The sequence below is a fragment of the Poromitra crassiceps genome (genome assembly GCF_964638095.1).
Source record: "Poromitra crassiceps genome assembly, chromosome: 12".
Lineage (NCBI taxonomy): Eukaryota > Metazoa > Chordata > Actinopteri > Beryciformes > Melamphaidae > Poromitra > Poromitra crassiceps.
Genome location: NC_139632.1, coordinates 46,899,325 through 46,918,351, shown reverse-complemented (window position 1 = coordinate 46,918,351; position 19,027 = coordinate 46,899,325).

Sequence of the window (19,027 nt, the reverse complement as noted above, 5' to 3'; positions counted from 1 at the left end):
CGGACACAGAGAGAGAGGAGAGGCAGAGAGACCCACGGACACAGAGAGAGAGGAGAGGCAGAGAGACCCATGGACACAGAGAGAGAGGAGAGGCAGAGAGACCCACGGACACAGAGAGAGAGGGGAGAGGAGAGGTGGAAGATTGCAGAGTCTGAGCAAACAGGACAGAGTGATAAGAGCCAGAGCTAAGGGTCTAATTCCAACCAGATAAAAAGACCCACACCACCTCCCATAGGCATTATATACTGTAGTACGCACACACACACACACACACACACACACACAAACACACACACAATCACTCTCTCACACACACACAATCACTCTCTCACACACACACACACACACACACACACACACACACACACACACACACACAGCTGACAGACAATATTAGTATCACCATTTGCAAAGTAAAGTAAATGTGCAGGAATTTGTTGGGACACAGGACACGCATACAATCAAACAAACATACACAACATACTGACTCAGCATGTTAGAGACAGTGTAATACACACATACAATAGAGAGGTGAAGTGACCGCCTACTTCCTGCTTCAGCACTGTACCAGAGATTTTCATCTGCCATTTATTTTCCCATAAACATTTCGTAAAATGCATATGAAAATAGTTTTACTTGGTCAAATCAAACTGTTGAGCTATATTTAGAATCGGGAGAGACCATAGAACATTTCACTGAGACAAAAAAAAAAAAAAAAAAAAAAGGACAGAAAAAATATTTTCTTTTTACGTTTTGGTCCCAGTGAAATGTTATGTGATCTATCCAGTTTCTAAATATATCTGTACCGTTTGGTTTGAACAAGTACAACTATTTTTTATAAGCATTTTATGAAATGTCTATGGGAAAATAAATGCCGGATGCAAATCTGTGGTACAGTGCTGAAGCAGGAAGTGACGTTCCACTTTGGCTCTCTATCAAACAAACATACACAACATACTGACTCAACATGTTGCACACAGTGTAATACAAAGAAGTAGGGCGGCTTATTTTTTCACTTGAATTGATCTGCAGGATATGTATGTGATTATGTATGTGGACGTGGATATATACATCATTTATGTTCTTTGATGTTATTATCATTTTCTATTGTAAACTATCATTATTGTTTTTATATGTACCGATGGCTCAGAGTTCAGATAATTGGTCAAACAATTGACCAATTCTCAAAATTATAATCTCAGTTAATCTTCTCAGTCGGCTAATCGATCCATAAATACTGAAGCGGTAAAGTGTTGTCTCTGTATGTGCTCTGCTGTTTCTGTTTGTATTTGCCAGAGACATCTTGCATTTCACTATTTAGATATGGAAATACAAGCCTTCATTTCCTTTTCTGTACTGAAAGAACGCAGCACTGTCTTGTGCCTGATGAAGCAGACTGGTGAACGCAGCACCGTCTTGTGCCTGATGAAGAACGCAGCACCGTCTTGTGCCTGATGAAGCAGACTGGTGAACGCAGCACTGTCTTGTGCCTGATGAAGAACGCAGCACCGTCTTGTGCCTGATGAAGCAGACTGGTGAACGCAGCACTGTCTTGTGCCTGATGAAGAACGCAGCACCGTCTTGTGCCTGATGAAGCAGACTGGTGAACGCAGCACCGTCTTGTGCCTGATGAAGAACGCAGCACCGTCTTGTGCCTGATGAAGCAGACTGGTGAACGCAGCACTGTCTTGTGCCTGATGAAGCAGACTGGTGAACGCAGCACTGTCTTGTGCCTGATGAAGCAGAATGGTGAACGCAGCACTGTCTTGTGCCTGATGAAGCAGACTGGTGAACGCAGCACTGTCTTGTGCCTGATGAAGCAGAATGGTGAACGCAGCACTGTCTTGTGCCTGATGAAGCAGACTGGTGAACGCAGCACTGTCTTGTGCCTGATGAAGCAGACTGGTGAACGCAGCACCGTCTTGTGCCTGATGAAGCAGACTGGTGAACGCAGCACTGTCTTGTGCCTGATGAAGCAGAATGGTGAACGCAGCACTGTCTTGTGCCTGATGAAGCAGACTGGTGAACGCAGCACTGTCTTGTGCCTGATGAAGCAGACTGGTGAACGCAGCACTGTCTTGTGCCTGATGAAGCAGACTGGTGAACGCAGCACTGTCTTGTGCCTGATGAAGCAGACTGGTGAACGCAGCACCGTCTTGTGCCTGATGAAGCAGACTGGTGAACGCAGCACTGTCTTGTGCCTGATGAAGCAGACTGGTGAACGCAGCACTGTCTTGTGCCTGATGAAGCAGACTGGTGAACGCAGCACTGTCTTGAGCCTGATGAAGCAGACTGGTGAACGCAGCACTGTCTTGAGCCTGATGAAGCAGACTGGTGAACGCAGCACTGTCTTGTGCCTGATGAAGCAGACTGGTGAACGCAGCACTGTCTTGAGCCTGATGAAGCAGACTGGTGAACGCAGCACTGTCTTGAGCCTGATGAAGCAGACTGGTTGGAACTTGGGAGATGAACTGGGTGAGGCTTTCTGAGACTGGAAACCAGGAGACTAAAATGACGGTCCTACTGTTTTCTGTTGTCTCTGTCTGTTCTGCCTGACTGTCTGTTCTGCCTGTCTGTTCTGCCTGACTGTCTGTTCTGCCTGTCTGTTCTGCCTGACTGTCTGTTCTGCCTGTCTGTTCTGCCTGACTGTCTGTTCTGCCTGTCTGTTCTGCCTGACTGTCTGTTCTGCCTGTCTGTTCTGCCTGACTGTTGTCTCTGTCTGTTCTGCCTGACTGTCTGTTCTGCCTGCCTGTCTGTTCTGCCTGACTGTTGTCTCTGTCTGTTCTGCCTGACTGTCTGTTCTGCCTGTCTGTTCTGCCTGACTGTTGTCTCTGTCTGTTCTGCCTGACTGTCTGTTCTGCCTGACTGTTGTCTCTGTCTGTTCTGCCTGACTGTCTGTTCTGCCTGACTGTCTGTTCTGCCTGACTGTCTGTTCTGCCTGACTGTCTGTTCTGACTGTCTGTTCTGCCTGACTGTCTGTTCTGACTGTCTGTTCTGCCTGACTGTCTGTTCTGCCTGACTGTCTGTTCTGACTGTCTGTTCTGCCTGACTGTCTGTTCTGACTGTCTGTTCTGCCTGACTGTCTGTTCTGCCTGACTGTCTGTTCTGCCTGTCTGTTCTGACTGTCTGTTCTGCCTGACTGTCTGTTCTGACTGTCTGTTCTGCCTGACTGTCTGTTCTGCCTGACTGTCTGTTCTGACTGTCTGTTCTGCCTGACTGTCTGTTCTGCCTGACTGTCTGTTCTGCCTGTCTGTTCTGCCTGACTGTCTGTTCTGCCTGTCTGTTCTGCCTGACTGTCTGTTCTGCCTGACTGTCTGTTCTGCCTGACTGCAAAACAACAAAGAGGGATTCTTAAAGTAGCACTTCATGTTGTTTTATGGATTATTCTGCATCTCTGTCACTCAGCCTCATTGCTGTTCTGTTTCTGCACTGCCCTTCCCACAGATCACCTGTCAATCAAACAGCGTGGGCGGAGTTTGGATTTTCTGTTATGCAGTTTGAGTTTCTCTAGGTGGCGCTCTTCAGACATCAGACATGGTGGCTATCACTGCTCATGCTAACTTCCCAGTTACATTACATTACATTACGTCATTTGGCAGACGCTTTTATCCAAAGCGACTTACAATAACACATTTTTGTCAGCAATAGAGCAATCAACTATGGAGTACAGTCTATGACAACTACAACTTCTGAAGGAACAGTGGTACAAGTTTAGGTTAGTGGTACAAGTTTAGGTTAGTATTTTTTTTTTTTTTTTTTTAGAAAGAGAGAGAGAGAACGAAGTTAGATCAAGAAGGGCCCAGATGGAGCCTGAAAAGGTGAGTCTTTAGTCTTTTCCGAAAGATCGGCAGTGATTCAGCCGTCCTGACCGAAGGTGGAAGCTCATTCCACCATTGAGGTGCCAGGGACGAGAAGAGTCGAGATCGGGATGAGCGACTTTTGAGCCCCCGTAGCGAAGGAGGGGCGAGGCGACCTGCACTGGTGGAGGAGCAAAGGGAGCGCTGAGAGGTTTGGAACCTGACCATAGATTGCAGGTACAGGGGAGCTGTTTGGTGTGCTGCCCTGTAGGCCAGTACCAGTGACTTGAATTTGATGCGTGCCGAGATGGGAAGCCAGTGGAGGTCCCGGAAGAGGGGAGTGACGTGAGAGAATTTGGGTTGGTTGAATACCAGACGGGCTGCAGCGTTCTGAATGAGCTGAAGCGGTCGGATGTCGGTGGCAGGTAGGCCGGCCAGGAGCACGTTGCAGTAGTCCAGGCGGGAGATGACAAGAGACTGGACCAGGAGTTGAGTCGCTTCTCTTGTGAGAAAGGGACGGACAGTTCTTCTTCTGTTGATTCCAAACAAACCAGAAACGCCGCAATAAAACAAAAACAAAAGAAAACATAATCGCTCGTGGACCATTTTAAAAGAACCAGTTATGAAAATACTTTCTTTCCAATCTTTCATAGTTGTTGGCAGCCTGAATGTACCTCTGTGCAGAGTGATAGCATCTACTGTCAACAGTTTGTCTTACATGATCACTTGGCACTGTATGTGAGGCATGTTGTCCTGCATGTGTGTGTCACTATGTACTATGTTTGTTGTCAATGTCTCTGCACTGCTGCCAAGACACAAACTCCTGGACATTAGCTGCACTGCTGAATAAAGTCAGTCTGACAAAAAGACTTCTGCTGTGCGTCCCATTTTAGGAGTGAGAGAAAGAAAGCAGGAGAGGACTAAAAAGCATCTTGAAGTCGCCACTATTTGTTTACAGTGAAGTTATTCTTACAACTGCCTCAAGTCTGACATGTCTGCACTTTACGTGCCCAGCCCAGGCCAAATGGAATTATGGGACACGACCATACGATCACACGGTACAGGCCTGCACAATATATGAGGAAGATCTGCGATGCGCAATAACATATCGCATGACTTGCGATAAACAAATATTGAAGTATACATATTAGCTATAGCTATTCAATTCAATTCAATTCAATTCAATTTATTGTTGTCCAATAAATAAAGCTATACAGTTCCATTGTCTTTGTTTTAATACTGCTAACAAACATAGACCCCAAACATGCATGGCTCTCTGTTTAGCGACTCTTTAGCTGAAACTTCCCACAGCGTGTTGTTCGGGGTCCGGTGGAGGGAAGGGAAAGGTGTACGCTGGATTTACAACACAAGACAAAACGATCGCACGCCGAGTGTGAATGCATGCATGGCGCGTATAAATAAAATGTTTTTTTTTGTTATTCATTGCATTTCAGGCAGTCTTTGCGATGTGTTTATTATTGTGCATTAGGGCTGTGAATCTTCACTGGCCTCACGATTCGATTCAATTACGATTCAGAGGGCTACGATTCGATTCGATAACGATTATCGATGCATAGCGATGCATCGCGATGCATCTTAAATCGATGCATCACTTTTTTCCTCGAATACATGATTTTTTTCTCACTGTGTGGCTACTTTTAAAATAAAAGTGCATTTAAATGCATTGTATTATGACCCATAATTAAAATAAACAACTGCATGTACTTGCATTATATTTTATTTGATTATATTTAAAAAAATAATAATAATAATAATAATCGATTTTTGATATTTGTGAATCGATGCAGAATCGTGCAGGTCCGCATCGCGATGCATCTTATAATCGATTATTTTTGACACCCCTATTGTGCATGTTCCTATCGTGATGACAATGAAAATGCGTTTTGTCGTGCACATGAGTTTTACACACATACGGTAGTATGTAAAGCGAAACGTTTTGCACACTATGTGTCAATATGTGTGTAAGTCAATTTCTATGTATTTGTCGGTTTCTAAACACCACTTTGTCCATAATGTGTCAAGATCTGAAGTAGTCAAGTCAAGTTGACCATGTCAACATACAGTTGAGGAAGTTTACATTGCAGCTTAGCCAAATACATCTAAACTCAGAGTCAGTTTTTCACAATTCCTGACATTTAAGGGGCGTGTGTCCATATAGGGTGTTTTTCTGAGTGCCAGCGCCCTTTCCTCGTTAAAAGTAACGAGCGGCGTTCACAAGGTGCACAAAAGGTGGACGTCAGTGCTTCCCCACAGGCTGAAAATGTACTTATTATTTACGCTTAATGACTCGACGTTGTCTTTACATTGTCTTTACATTGTGTCCAACGGAACCCAAACTGGAATATGCAAACATTCAGCCAGCTACTGCAATGAAGTCTCTGCACAGTCCTGCACCGACAGTATGTTAAACTTTCAGAAAAGTGGAAAAATAGCCTTCAAAGTCGGCACCGTCAGAGGGGCTGTTTGGAGGCGCTGCTGGAGAGATGGTGGCCCTTTTACCCAGAGAGCAGAGGCTTAGCCGTGTGCCTGAGGTCAAATCATATCAGAAGTCATAAGTGAAAGAAGTCCAGTCTGAAGTGAACACAGGTGCCAGGCAGCGCAGAGGGTTTTCCTCTCATCTTCACAAACATCTCAGGAGGAACTCCACAAAGAGCAGTGTGCATTTGGGCTGGGCATAACTCAACGTGCTGGTGGAAGCATGGAGGAAGCAGGCTAACAGTAGCCATACACAATCCCCTCCTAATAAAGAGAAGCCAGAAGTGGCTCAGTGCTGCTGGTCTTGATTATGCCGGCCCTCTCTCTCACATTCCTGGCAGCATTACCTCGCAGGGCCAATAACACAGGCCCCATTGAGCTCCATTACACCAACAACAAGATCATTGAGGAAGTGTCGCGCAGGCTGGTCACGCACTTTCCACCCAGCAGCCCGGGCAGCACCGCCGCCAAATGTGATTAGTCTCAGCCATGCCATGAATTAAGCAGGCAAATAGCAAAAATAATCCAGTGATCCACATCTCACTCAGCATGCAGCATGCAGCATCTCACTCAGCATGCAGCATGCAGCATGCAGCATCTCACTCAGCATGCAGCATGCAGCATGCAGCATCTCACTCAGCATGCATGCAGCATGCAGCATGCAGCATCTCACTCAGCATGCAGCATCTCACTCAGCATGCAGCATGCAGCATCTCACTCAGCATGCAGCATGCAGCATGCAGCATGCAGCATGCAGCATGCAGCACCTCACTCAGCATATGACATGTGTGGCTATCTGTCAAGCAACAGGGTTCGGCCATACCAGGGTTTTCTTAGAGCAAGTTTGGAGAAGCAGTGTGGAGGACAATGTTAAAACACTTATGTTCAGTCTGCTCAGTATGTTCAGTTTGTTCAGTATGTTCAGTCTGTTCACGACAATTAGCCCACATTACATCTGAGAAATGAGCAGCGCAGAGAATCTCTGCTTAAAGACGCAGTCCAATCCACACTGAAAGAGATCTTCCACACACACACACACACACACACACACACACACACACACACACACTCTCGGTGATGAAAGGTTTGCAGACTGAACGCTTGGCACTTTGTTCTCTGACATGACAACAATCCCGTACGGTGCATTTCATGCATTTAGCTGACCAATGTATCCAGAGTGAATCCAACAGGAGAATAACACTGAGATCGCTGCATCATCGACATTAGAACACAACCAATAAGAAACGGTACAGAGTGCAGTGTGCAGTGACGCTGATAAGAGAGGAGAGACGATCACAGAGCCACAGCAGAGCAGCTCCACTCAGCTGGAGAGCCACACAGAGCAGCTCCACTCAGCTGGAGAGCCACACAGAGGCTCCATGTGAACGCTGGCAGAGCAGCTCCACTCAGCTGGAGAGCCACAGCAGAGCAGCTCCACTCAGCTGGAGAGCCACACAGAGGCTCCATGTGAACGCTGGCAGAGCAGCTCCACTCAGCTGGAGAGCCACACAGAGCAGCTCCACTCAGCTGGAGAGCCACACAGAGCAGCTCCACTCAGCTGGAGAGCCACACAGAGGCTCCATGTGAACGCTGGCAGCAACACGGGGATTGATTGAGCCGGTCTGAATTTCCTCCCACATCCTGCTAACTAGTGACTCCATTCATTTACAACTGGATTTCCCCCATTAAGCCAACACTCTTATCTCAGGTGACCTACTACAGTAACAATGACTACAGCGATAGAACCAACGTCACCTTCCTAAGTTAGCCTCAGGGCTACCATGTATGTACACGGCCTCCGGAACAGATCCAGACCCCACACTCGTGTCATCTGTCAGACGTATGCAGGACCCGACAAAAACTCAACAGGTGCGTCATCTTTCCGTACCGCCCCATCAATTAACGTGATGGGAGAGAGTCGATCGGGCAGTTTTGCCGGATCCGCGACGCAGTCGTAACGCATGGTGTACATGGCCTGTTACTGTTCACAACGAATAGTAAGGAGTAGTGTTACTGATATGTAATAATATATTTGCCCTTTCATTAAATATCAGATATCATCATCTCTGATACAATCAGGGCTCCTCCTGAGCACAGCTACATAATAAAATCTCAATTCCAATCAAAATTTAAATTCCATTCACTGAGCCTCCCCTGAAACTGCTTGGAGCCCCCCTGGAGAGGGGCCAAAGAAAACCCTGTGCTAGTCTACAACTCTCCCCAGATTGGCAGAGGAGACAGTACATTGAGAGTTAAGCTTGTATGTGTGTACATACTTGGCCAATAAAGCGGACTCTGATCTTCTGATTCGGATGATGGAGAAGTGCTAGTTACAGAGACGTCGTTTTTTTCATACAATGACATCTGACCTAAGGGGATTGGATATTCCGGCCGGTGTGTGTGCAGGTGAGTTGTTTGCAGGTGTTCCCACAGGCAGCGGGGGTATCGGCCTGGCGGTGTTACGGCTCTAACCTGATGATCCATGGAAGCAAACATGAATGACACGTGAGGACAGCTCTGTGGAGTGACACAGGGAGGGGCTCTGTCTTATATCACTACTAGATGATCATAAAAGCACTACGCACGCACTCGCATACAGTCAGTCATTACTGTTACACACCTATTCAACTCTGTTCTGGCTGTACAGGTACTTAGACCTGTTCAAGCCATTCCAACTCCAACAGCGTCTTCTTTTGGTTCCGTGCAGTCTGATGTCTGTGCACTAGTGGGCCGTGGAGGTACTGCAGGTTGGCCGCGAGCGGTCAACACTTCGGATTTTCGCGGGTAATCAAATGGCTGTTAGCAGGGCGATTTTTAAAGATACAGTAGAGATCCTGTTATCAGAAGAAACTAGAAGACCTAAGGCATCCATTGGTACCAAGCATAATAATATAATAATATTATAATTATTAGCATATTATGCTAGCTTGTGGACAAGGGGGCTAAATAATGCTCCAAAACGTAGGTTAAATTTGGGCGAGGGAAAACTATTTCAAAGGGGTCCCTTGACCTCTCAGCTCACTTTATCTGAATGAAATGTGGTTCAATGGGTACCCACCAGTCTCCCCTTTACAGATAAGGTAGCATTTTTCACAGCCTAGCATTAATAACTTGTGGACTGATTTCTTCTGTTGTTGCTCATCACGTTTTGTCTCAACAGATGTGTTATGCATGCAAAACTTCTGATGAGTGAGGGGGGAGAAAATGTTGGCAATTTGCTTTTGGGTATTTTGCCAAAATGTTTTTGTATGTGGGTGGATTATGAATTAATTTCCCTTATGTCCAAGTTCACATGCGTTAATGAAATAAAAAATATATCATGTAAAAAACATATAGGGAAATACTAATCATCTTAGTCTCGTGTATTGATCAGAGGTGTGATTAAAGGGTTGGGTGGGCCCCGGAAGAATTTCAGATTTCAAAGTGGGCCGTGGCATCCCTGGTCTAGATCTTCTTCTCTTGGTCCTTACAGTCTGACGTCTGTGCAACAGTCTACATCTGCATAATATTTGTTTATGCTTTTACTTTCTTCCATTGCTTCCTATCGGTGCAATCAGTCAGGTCTTTAACCATGTATAGAAAGAGACCTATTCCCAAATGTCTTGCTTTCATGTTTTTTTTTTACTGCTTTACTGCCTCTAAACGAGACCTATCTGCTAAATTTCTATTCTCAAATGTTGTTATGTTCTACTTGTGTATAATTGTGTGTTGTTATTTCTATGCTTGATGCGACCTACGGGAGTGAACCCGCCCCCCTCCAGGCAAATTCCTTTGTATGTGCAAACTGACTTGGCCAATAAAAGCGATTGTGATTGAGATTAGCGAGGCGGCCTACATGTTCACACACACACACACACACACACACACACACACACACACACACACACACACACACACACACACACACACACACACACACACACTGGGTTCAATGAGCTGCTATTGTCAGGCTGTAGACAGACGGTCTAATGATAGATGATATGGTTGGGGGGGGTGGGGTGTTGAAAGGGGGGAGACTTCATTCAACGGCATAAAACGCCCCAAACTGGATGAACTTGTTGGTTTATATGATGACGGGAGAGGTCGTGTCATTGTATTGTAATCTTTCACAATCGCCTTTTGTCTGGAGAGAAGCGGAGCGGCCGACTGGAAACATCTTAGATAACAGGCAGCTCTATCTAACCGACATGAACAAACTGGCATGACATCTCCATGTGCTGCTGGGGCTTTGTATCATCTCCATGTGCTGCTGGGGCTTTGTACCATCTCCATGTGCTGTGTGTTACTGACCTGCAGGCAGTACATGTTAGGGCTGTGAATCTTCACTGGCCTCACGATTCGATTACGATTCAGAGGGCTACGATTCGATTCGATTACGATTATCGATGCATCTCGATGCATCTTAACACATTCACTGCCACCAGTTTTTTTTTTACTGTAGGTAGCTTCTGCCAAGGTTTTTTTTTGAGGATTCTGGCTCATCTTTCAAGAGCCGAGGATTATTTTCTGCTAGTATTTTGTGAACACAAAATATCTCAAAAGAACTACTAGAATGTGTGCTTTCTCTGTCTAAAAGAGTTAGTTTGTAGAGTTAATAGTTATGTAGGCATTAGCAGTTGAATACAGCATGGTTTCAGCGTCTGAAAATTTAAGCTGAGATAAATGGCTTTTTGTGAAATTCGATAGAACAGTCACTTTAACCATTTATTTTTGGCATCAGTAAGACGTCAGACATCTAAACAATAGTTTTGAACAGTAATTTCCTCCATAACAGCAGGAAACCCCCCTCTCCTTCAAACTCCTCCCTCCGTGTGTGTTCTCCTCCTCCCTCCGTGGCTGCAGCGGGTGTGTGACAAGCGAGTTGTCTGCTGTCTGTGCTGCCTGGCTGCCGCTCGTCGGGCGAGTCTGGATGGGCTCGCTCGTTTCTTGGGGTTTCGGTTGAGAGCTTTGATGAAGCTTTTGCGATTCTGGTCTTATTTATGCTGCGTGTTTCAAAGTGTGTTGCACCCATAATCTATTATGCAAATTTGCAATCCCCCACCGCCAGCTCCCAGCGCGAAAGCGAAAGCGTAAGCGTTTTCGCCAATCCATTTTCATGAGAATGGCTTCCTCACGCGGCTGTTTTTTCTTGGCTTTCTCTCGTCTGGAGAGCACTGTCGCCACTTAGTGGGTCGGTAAAATAGATTATACACATTCAATACCTCCCATATTTTTATAGGAGATGTAAAAGGGGTTGATCGACGTCCCACCGTCAAAAAAAAAAAAAAATTTTTGGACGAGATATCTCGTCCACGGCAGTCAACCGTTGGTTTCTGCTTGACGAGATATCTCGTCCACGGCAGTGAACGTGTTAAATTGATGCATCACTTTTTTTCCCCAATACATGATTTATTTTTTCTCACTTTCTTTTTTGCATTGTATTATGATCCATAATTAAAATAAACAACTGCACGTACTTCCATTATATTTTATTTGATTATTAAAAATTAAAAAACGATTTTTGACATTTGTGAATCGATGCAGAATCGTGCATGTCCGCATCGCGATGCATCTTATAAACGATTATTTTTGACACCCCTAGTACATGTGTTACTGACCTGCAGTACAGTACATGTGTTACTGACCTGCAGTACAGTACGTGTGTTACTGACCTGCAGTACAGTACATGTGTTACTGACCTGCAGTACAGTACATGTGTTACTGACCTGCAGTACAGTACATGTGTTACTGACCTGCAGTACAGTACATGTGTTACTGACCTGCAGTACAGTACATGTGTTACTGACCTGCAGTACAGTACATGTGTTACTGACCTGCAGTACAGTACGTGTGTTACTGACCTGCAGTACAGTACATGTGTTACTGACCTGCAGTACAGTACGTGTGTTACTGACCTGCAGTACAGTACATGTGTTACTGACCTGCAGTACAGTACGTGTGTTACTGACCTGCAGTACAGTACATGTGTTACTGACCTGCAGTACAGTACGTGTGTTACTGACCTGCAGTACAGTACATGTGTTACTGACCTGCAGTACAGTACATGTGTTACTGACCTGCAGTACAGTACATGTGTTACTGACCTGCAGTACAGTACGTGTGTTACTGACCTGCAGTACCGTACATGTGTTACTGACCTGCAGTACAGTACGTGTGTTACTGACCTGCAGTACAGTACATGTGTTACTGACCTGCAGTACAGTACGTGTGTTACTGACCTGCAGTACAGTACATGTGTTACTGACCTGCAGTACAGTACATGTGTTACTGACCTGCAGTACAGTACATGTGTTACTGACCTGCAGTACAGTACATGTGTTACTGACCTGCAGTACAGTACATGTGTTACTGACCTGCAGTACAGTACGTGTGTTACTGACCTGCAGTACAGTACATGTGTTACTGACCTGCAGTACAGTACATGTGTTACTGACCTGCAGTACAGTACATGTGTTACTGACCTGCAGTACAGTACGTGTGTTACTGACCTGCAGTACAGTACATGTGTTACTGACCTGCAGTACAGTACATGTGTTACTGACCTGCAGTACAGACAGTACATGTGTTACTGACCTGCAGTACAGACAGTACATGTGTTACTGACCTGCAGCACAGTACATGTGTTACTGACCTGCAGCACAGTACATGTGTGACCTGCAGTACAGTACATGTGTTACTGACCTGCAGTACAGTACATGTGTTACTGACCTGCAGTACAGTACATGTGTTACTGACCTGCAGTACAGTACATGTGTTACTGACCTGCAGTACAGTACATGTGTTACTGACCTGCAGCACAGTACATGTGTTACTGACCTGCAGCACAGTACATGTGTGACCTGCAGTACAGTACATGTGTTACTGACCTGCAGCACAGTACATGTGTGACCTGCAGTACAGTACATGTGTTACTGACCTGCAGTACAGTACGTGTGTTACTGACCTGCAGTACAGTACGTGTGTTACTGACCTGCAGTACAGTACATGTGTTACTGACCTGCAGTACAGTACATGTGTTACTGACCTGCAGTACAGTACGTGTGTTACTGACCTGCAGTACAGTACATGTGTTACTGACCTGCAGTACAGTACATGTGTTACTGACCTGCAGTACAGTACGTGTGTTACTGACCTGCAGTACAGTACATGTGTTACTGACCTGCAGTACAGTACATGTGTTACTGACCTGCAGTACAGTACGTGTGTTACTGACCTGCAGTACAGTACATGTGTTACTGACCTGCAGTACAGTACATGTGTTACTGACCTGCAGTACAGTACGTGTGTTACTGACCTGCAGTACAGTACATGTGTTACTGACCTGCAGTACAGTACATGTGTTACTGACCTGCAGTACAGTACATGTGTTACTGACCTGCAGTACAGTACGTGTGTTACTGACCTGCAGTACAGTACATGTGTTACTGACCTGCAGTACAGTACATGTGTTACTGACCTGCAGTACAGTACGTGTGTTACTGACCTGCAGTACAGTACATGTGTTACTGACCTGCAGTACAGTACATGTGTTACTGACCTGCAGTACAGTACGTGTGTTACTGACCTGCAGTACAGTACATGTGTTACTGACCTGCAGTACAGTACGTGTGTTACTGACCTGCAGTACAGTACGTGTGTTACTGACCTGCAGTACAGTACATGTGTTACTGACCTGCAGTACAGTACATGTGTTACTGACCTGCAGTACAGTACATGTGTTACTGACCTGCAGTACAGTACGTGTGTTACTGACCTGCAGTACAGTACATGTGTTACTGACCTGCAGTACAGTACGTGTGTTACTGACCTGCAGTACAGTACGTGTGTTACTGACCTGCAGTACAGTACGTGTGTTACTGACCTGCAGTACAGTACATGTGTTACTGACCTGCAGTACAGTACGTGTGTTACTGACCTGCAGTACAGTACATGTGTTACTGACCTGCAGTACAGTACATGTGTTACTGACCTGCAGTACAGTACGTGTGTTACTGACCTGCAGTACAGTACATGTGTTACTGACCTGCAGTACAGACATTACTGACCTGCAGTACAGTACATGTGTTACTGACCTGCAGTACAGTACATGTGTTACTGACCTGCAGTACAGTACATGTGTTACTGACCTGCAGTACAGTACGTGTGTTACTGACCTGCAGTACAGACATTACTGACCTGCAGTACAGTACATGTGTTACTGACCTGCAGTACAGTACATGTGTTACTGACCTGCAGTACAGTACATGTGTTACTGACCTGCAGTACAGTACATGTGTTACTGACCTGCAGTACAGACATTACTGACCTGCAGGCGGTAGATGTTTCTGTGTAGATCTGCCAAGTGCCTCAGATTTCATTAGGCGGTGTGACACGCAGGCAGGCAGCCAGCTCCGCCCGCCGCAAATATGAAACACAAATAAGACATGTCTGCCTGTCGCTGGTCTCCAGGCAGACATTGTTACCAGGATAGAGCAGCAGGAGCTCTGTGGCTCTGAGCTCGGCCGGCCATGCCTGAAAACATGGAGGCTTCCAGGCGTGTTAGTTAGTGGGGCCTGGCTGGGCTCCTTTCTCTGCCTGCGTCACCCTCAGTCTAGCTGGGATTCCCCCATGGCCACGGCCCAAGGAGTGAAGTCACCGTTTGTGACTTTTTTCACACACACACACACACACACACACACACACACACACACCTCCACCCCCCGCCTGCTTTTTTGGCAGGAGAAAGCCAGTCAAAGCCCCACGTGCCAGACAGACAGACACACTCTTAAGAAATGTGGATTTTGGCAAAGGTACAGCTGAAAGCGGGCCAACCCACACCGCTTCCCCCTCTCTCTCTCTCTCTGCTTGCGGGGAGCAGACAGACAGACACGCGGTCGCTGCTGTAATATAACGCGATTTATGCCGACGTGGGGAAGAAGGTGGGTCGTGACTCGTTAGCGCTGCTCAGCAGAAACAAGGAGGGAAAAGAAGAAGAAGAAGAAGAAAAGATGGGAAACGTTGGAGGTGACGTTTGGCTGGCTGCCAAAACCCCCGGGAGGAATTAGAACGTGAGATGACATGATGAGGAGAGGAGGAGGAGGAAACACACACCCTGAACAACGTGCAGAGGATTCATGTCAAAAAACAAACATGTGTCAAAACCTGTTTGCCTCGCCTCCGTGCGCGCGTGTGTGCGTGCGTGCGTGTGTTGTCTGTGTGTGTGTGTGTGTGTGTGTGTGTGTTGTCTGTGTGCGTGCGTGTGTGTGTGTCTGTGCGTGTGCGCGCGTGTCCACCTGTCATTCATCCACAGCCGGTAACCAGTCTAGTGGGCAACTGTCTGTGACTGCTGCTCGTTGAGGCGTTGCTGCTGCTGCCGGGCAAACTGACTGACAGAGAGGCTTGTTTAAATGTTCTCCAAATACCCTCGGGCCCACCTCAGCCGTGTGCCATGACAGGAAGTGTGTGTGTGTGTGTGTGTGTGTGTGTGTGTGTGTGTGTGTGTGTGTGTGTGTGTGTGTGTGTGTGTGTGTGTGTGTGTGTGTGTGTGTGTGTTAGGGATGTCACGATACTAGAATTTCTACTTCGATACCGATACCCAGGAAAATATCGATACTCGATACCATTTTCGATACCATGCGGCGGGATGACAACACATCAAGAAGCATAAAAAATAAACTAAGACAGATGGACGGTCAGACGCACGCTTCTCCATAATCTAGACCTGATAAAACTCATTACAAACTTTGACCTTACAGAGCAGATTACACCTGCTCTAGTCATCAGCCTATCAGAACACAGCAGATTACACCTGCTCTAGTCATCAGCCTATCAGAACACAGCAGATTACCCCTGCTCTAGTCATCAGCCTATCAGAACACAGCAGATTACACCTGCTCTAGTCATCAGCCTATCAGAACACAGCAGATTACACCTGCTCTAGTCATCAGCCTATCATAACACAGCAGATTATACCTGTTCTAGTCATCAGCCTATCAGAACACAGCAGATTACACCTGTTCTAGTCATCAGCCTATCATAACACAGCAGATTACACCTGCTCTAGTCATCAGCCTATCAGAACACAGCAGATTACACCTGTTCTAGTCATCAGCCTATCAGAACACAGCGGATTACACCTGCTCTAGTCATCAGCCTATCAGAACACAGCAGATTACACCTGTTCTAGTCATCAGCCTATCAGAATACTTTGAATTTGTTGAAGCAAAAGATACCCACCAATGACAGGGAGGGAGAAGTCAGTGGTATGTTTGATTTTTCATTAAGAGAAAGCACTGCTGATATTGATACTGTTGCAAATGAGTATTGTATCCATTTAATTTTTTTAGTATTGATACTTATCGATACTATCGATACCTGTTGCAAATTAGTATTGTATCCGTTTAAAAATGTTAGTATTGACTTTTATCGATACTATCGATACTTTTGACAACCCTAGTGTGTGTGTGTGTGTGTGTGTGTGTGTGTGTGTGTGTGTGTGTGTGTGCGTGTGTGTGTGGACTGGCCTCTTGTAAACAGTTCTCATAACAAGATGGTCCGTCTCGTTTGGGCGGCGAGAGGGGAACCTCCGCTCAAGAGGACCGACCACAAACACGCCCGGACGAAGTGCGAATCCACACACACTTCGACAAACGGCCAAACTAAACAGGTTCAGTACTGTGACATACTGACATTATAACATCAACAAGTCACGTTCCGGCCACAACAGGATGGCAGCCAGTGAGTGACATGACGCAACAACAAGACCAAACTTCAAAAAGTCATCACAATAATACACACAGAATGCACAGAGAAGTTACTCTGTGTCTGTCTGAACCTGCTCAGTTTGATATCTCTCAAAGCAACGCTTCATTAAACTGGCGTGCGGACAGAGCGCTTTCCGTGCCAAGAGGAAGAAGGCAGGCACACACACACACGCACGTGCGCACACACACACACACACGCACACACACACACACACACACACACACACACACACACACACACACGCGCACACACATATCAAAATGACATGACAAATTCCACTATACACCAAAGCTATGAGAAGACAGTGGGTGGCTGCTGGCCAAGCCGCAAGATCTGTATTTGAGCTGGAGATAGACTGATATCTGAGGCTGATGATAGTGCACTTTATTAAATATCGCATATCACTGTCATGTGGTCCAGCTCTGAGATGATGAAGGTTCCTCCTGACCACAGATACACACCAACAGACTGAGATGATGAAGGTTCCTCCTGACCACAGATACACACCAACAGACTGAGATGATGAAGGTTCCTCCTGACCACAGAGACACACCAACAGACTGAGATGATGAAGGTTCCTCCTGACCACAGATACACACCAACAGACTGAGATGATGAAGGTTCCTCCTGACCACAGAGACACACCAACAGACTGGAACAACTTGACCGGACACACTATTATTTAATTCCTCAGTCATGTTTTCTGTCGAGTGTTGATGAATGATTAATTTAGTAATAATGAGTTTCCCCACCAGTGAATAGGTTCAGTCTCTTCAGTTCACTTTCTAAACCCTGTATTTGGTGGAACTCTATTTGGGACACATGTGTTAATAGTAAATGACACAAAGTGTTTGTGCGAAGTCGAAACACAGACGTTGATTCTTCCAAAGCACCAGCATGGAAACATGTTTTATAACACGCGTGTTATTCATTAGGCCAGCCTTCATTATGCATGTAGGCATGTAGGCATGTAGGCATGTAGGCATGTAGGCATGTAGGCATGTAGGCATGTAGGCATGTAGGCATGTAGGCCTTTTAAGACCTGAACTTGATCGCCGACCATACGTTTCTAATCCACCGTGGGCCAATCACAAGCTAAAGCCACCACCTACACCCCCTCACTGCCCCTACACCCCCCTCACTGCCCCTACACCCCCTCACTGCCCCTACACCCCCTCACTGCCCCTACACCCCCTCACTGCCCCTACACCCCCCTCACTGCCCCTACACCCCCTCACTGCCCCTACACCCCCTCACTGCCCCTACACCCCCCTCACTGCCCCTACACCCCCTCACTGCCCCTACACCCCCTCACTGCCCCTACACCCCCTCACTGCCCCTACACCCCCCTCACTGCCCCTACACCCCCCTCACTGCCCCTACACCCCCTCACTGCCCCTACACCCCCTCACTGCCCCTACACCCCCTCACTGCCCCTACACCCCCTCACTGCCCCTACACCCCCTCACTGCCCCTACACCCCCCTCACTGCCCCTACACCCCCTCACTGCCCCTACACCCCCTCACTGCCCCTACACCCCCTCACTGCCCCTACACCCCCCTCACTGCCCCTACACCCCCTCACTGCCCCTACACCCCCTCACTGCCCCTACACCCCCCTCACTGCCCCTACACCCCCTCACTGCCCCTACACCCCCTCACTGCCCCTACACCCCCTCACTGCCCCTACACCCCCCTCACTGCCCCTACACCCCCTCACTGCCCCTACACCCCCTCACTGCCCCTACACCCCCCTCACTGCCCCTACACCCCCTCACTGCCCCTACACCCCCCTCACTGCCCCCTACACCCCCTCACTGCCCCTACACCCCCCTCACTGCCCCTACACCCCCCTCACTGCCCCCTACACCCCCTCACTGCCCCTACACCCCCCTCACTGCCCCTACACCCCCCTCACTGCCCCTACATCCCCCTCACTGCCCCATACACCCCCCCCCCCACTGCCCCATACACCCCCCTCACTGCCCCTA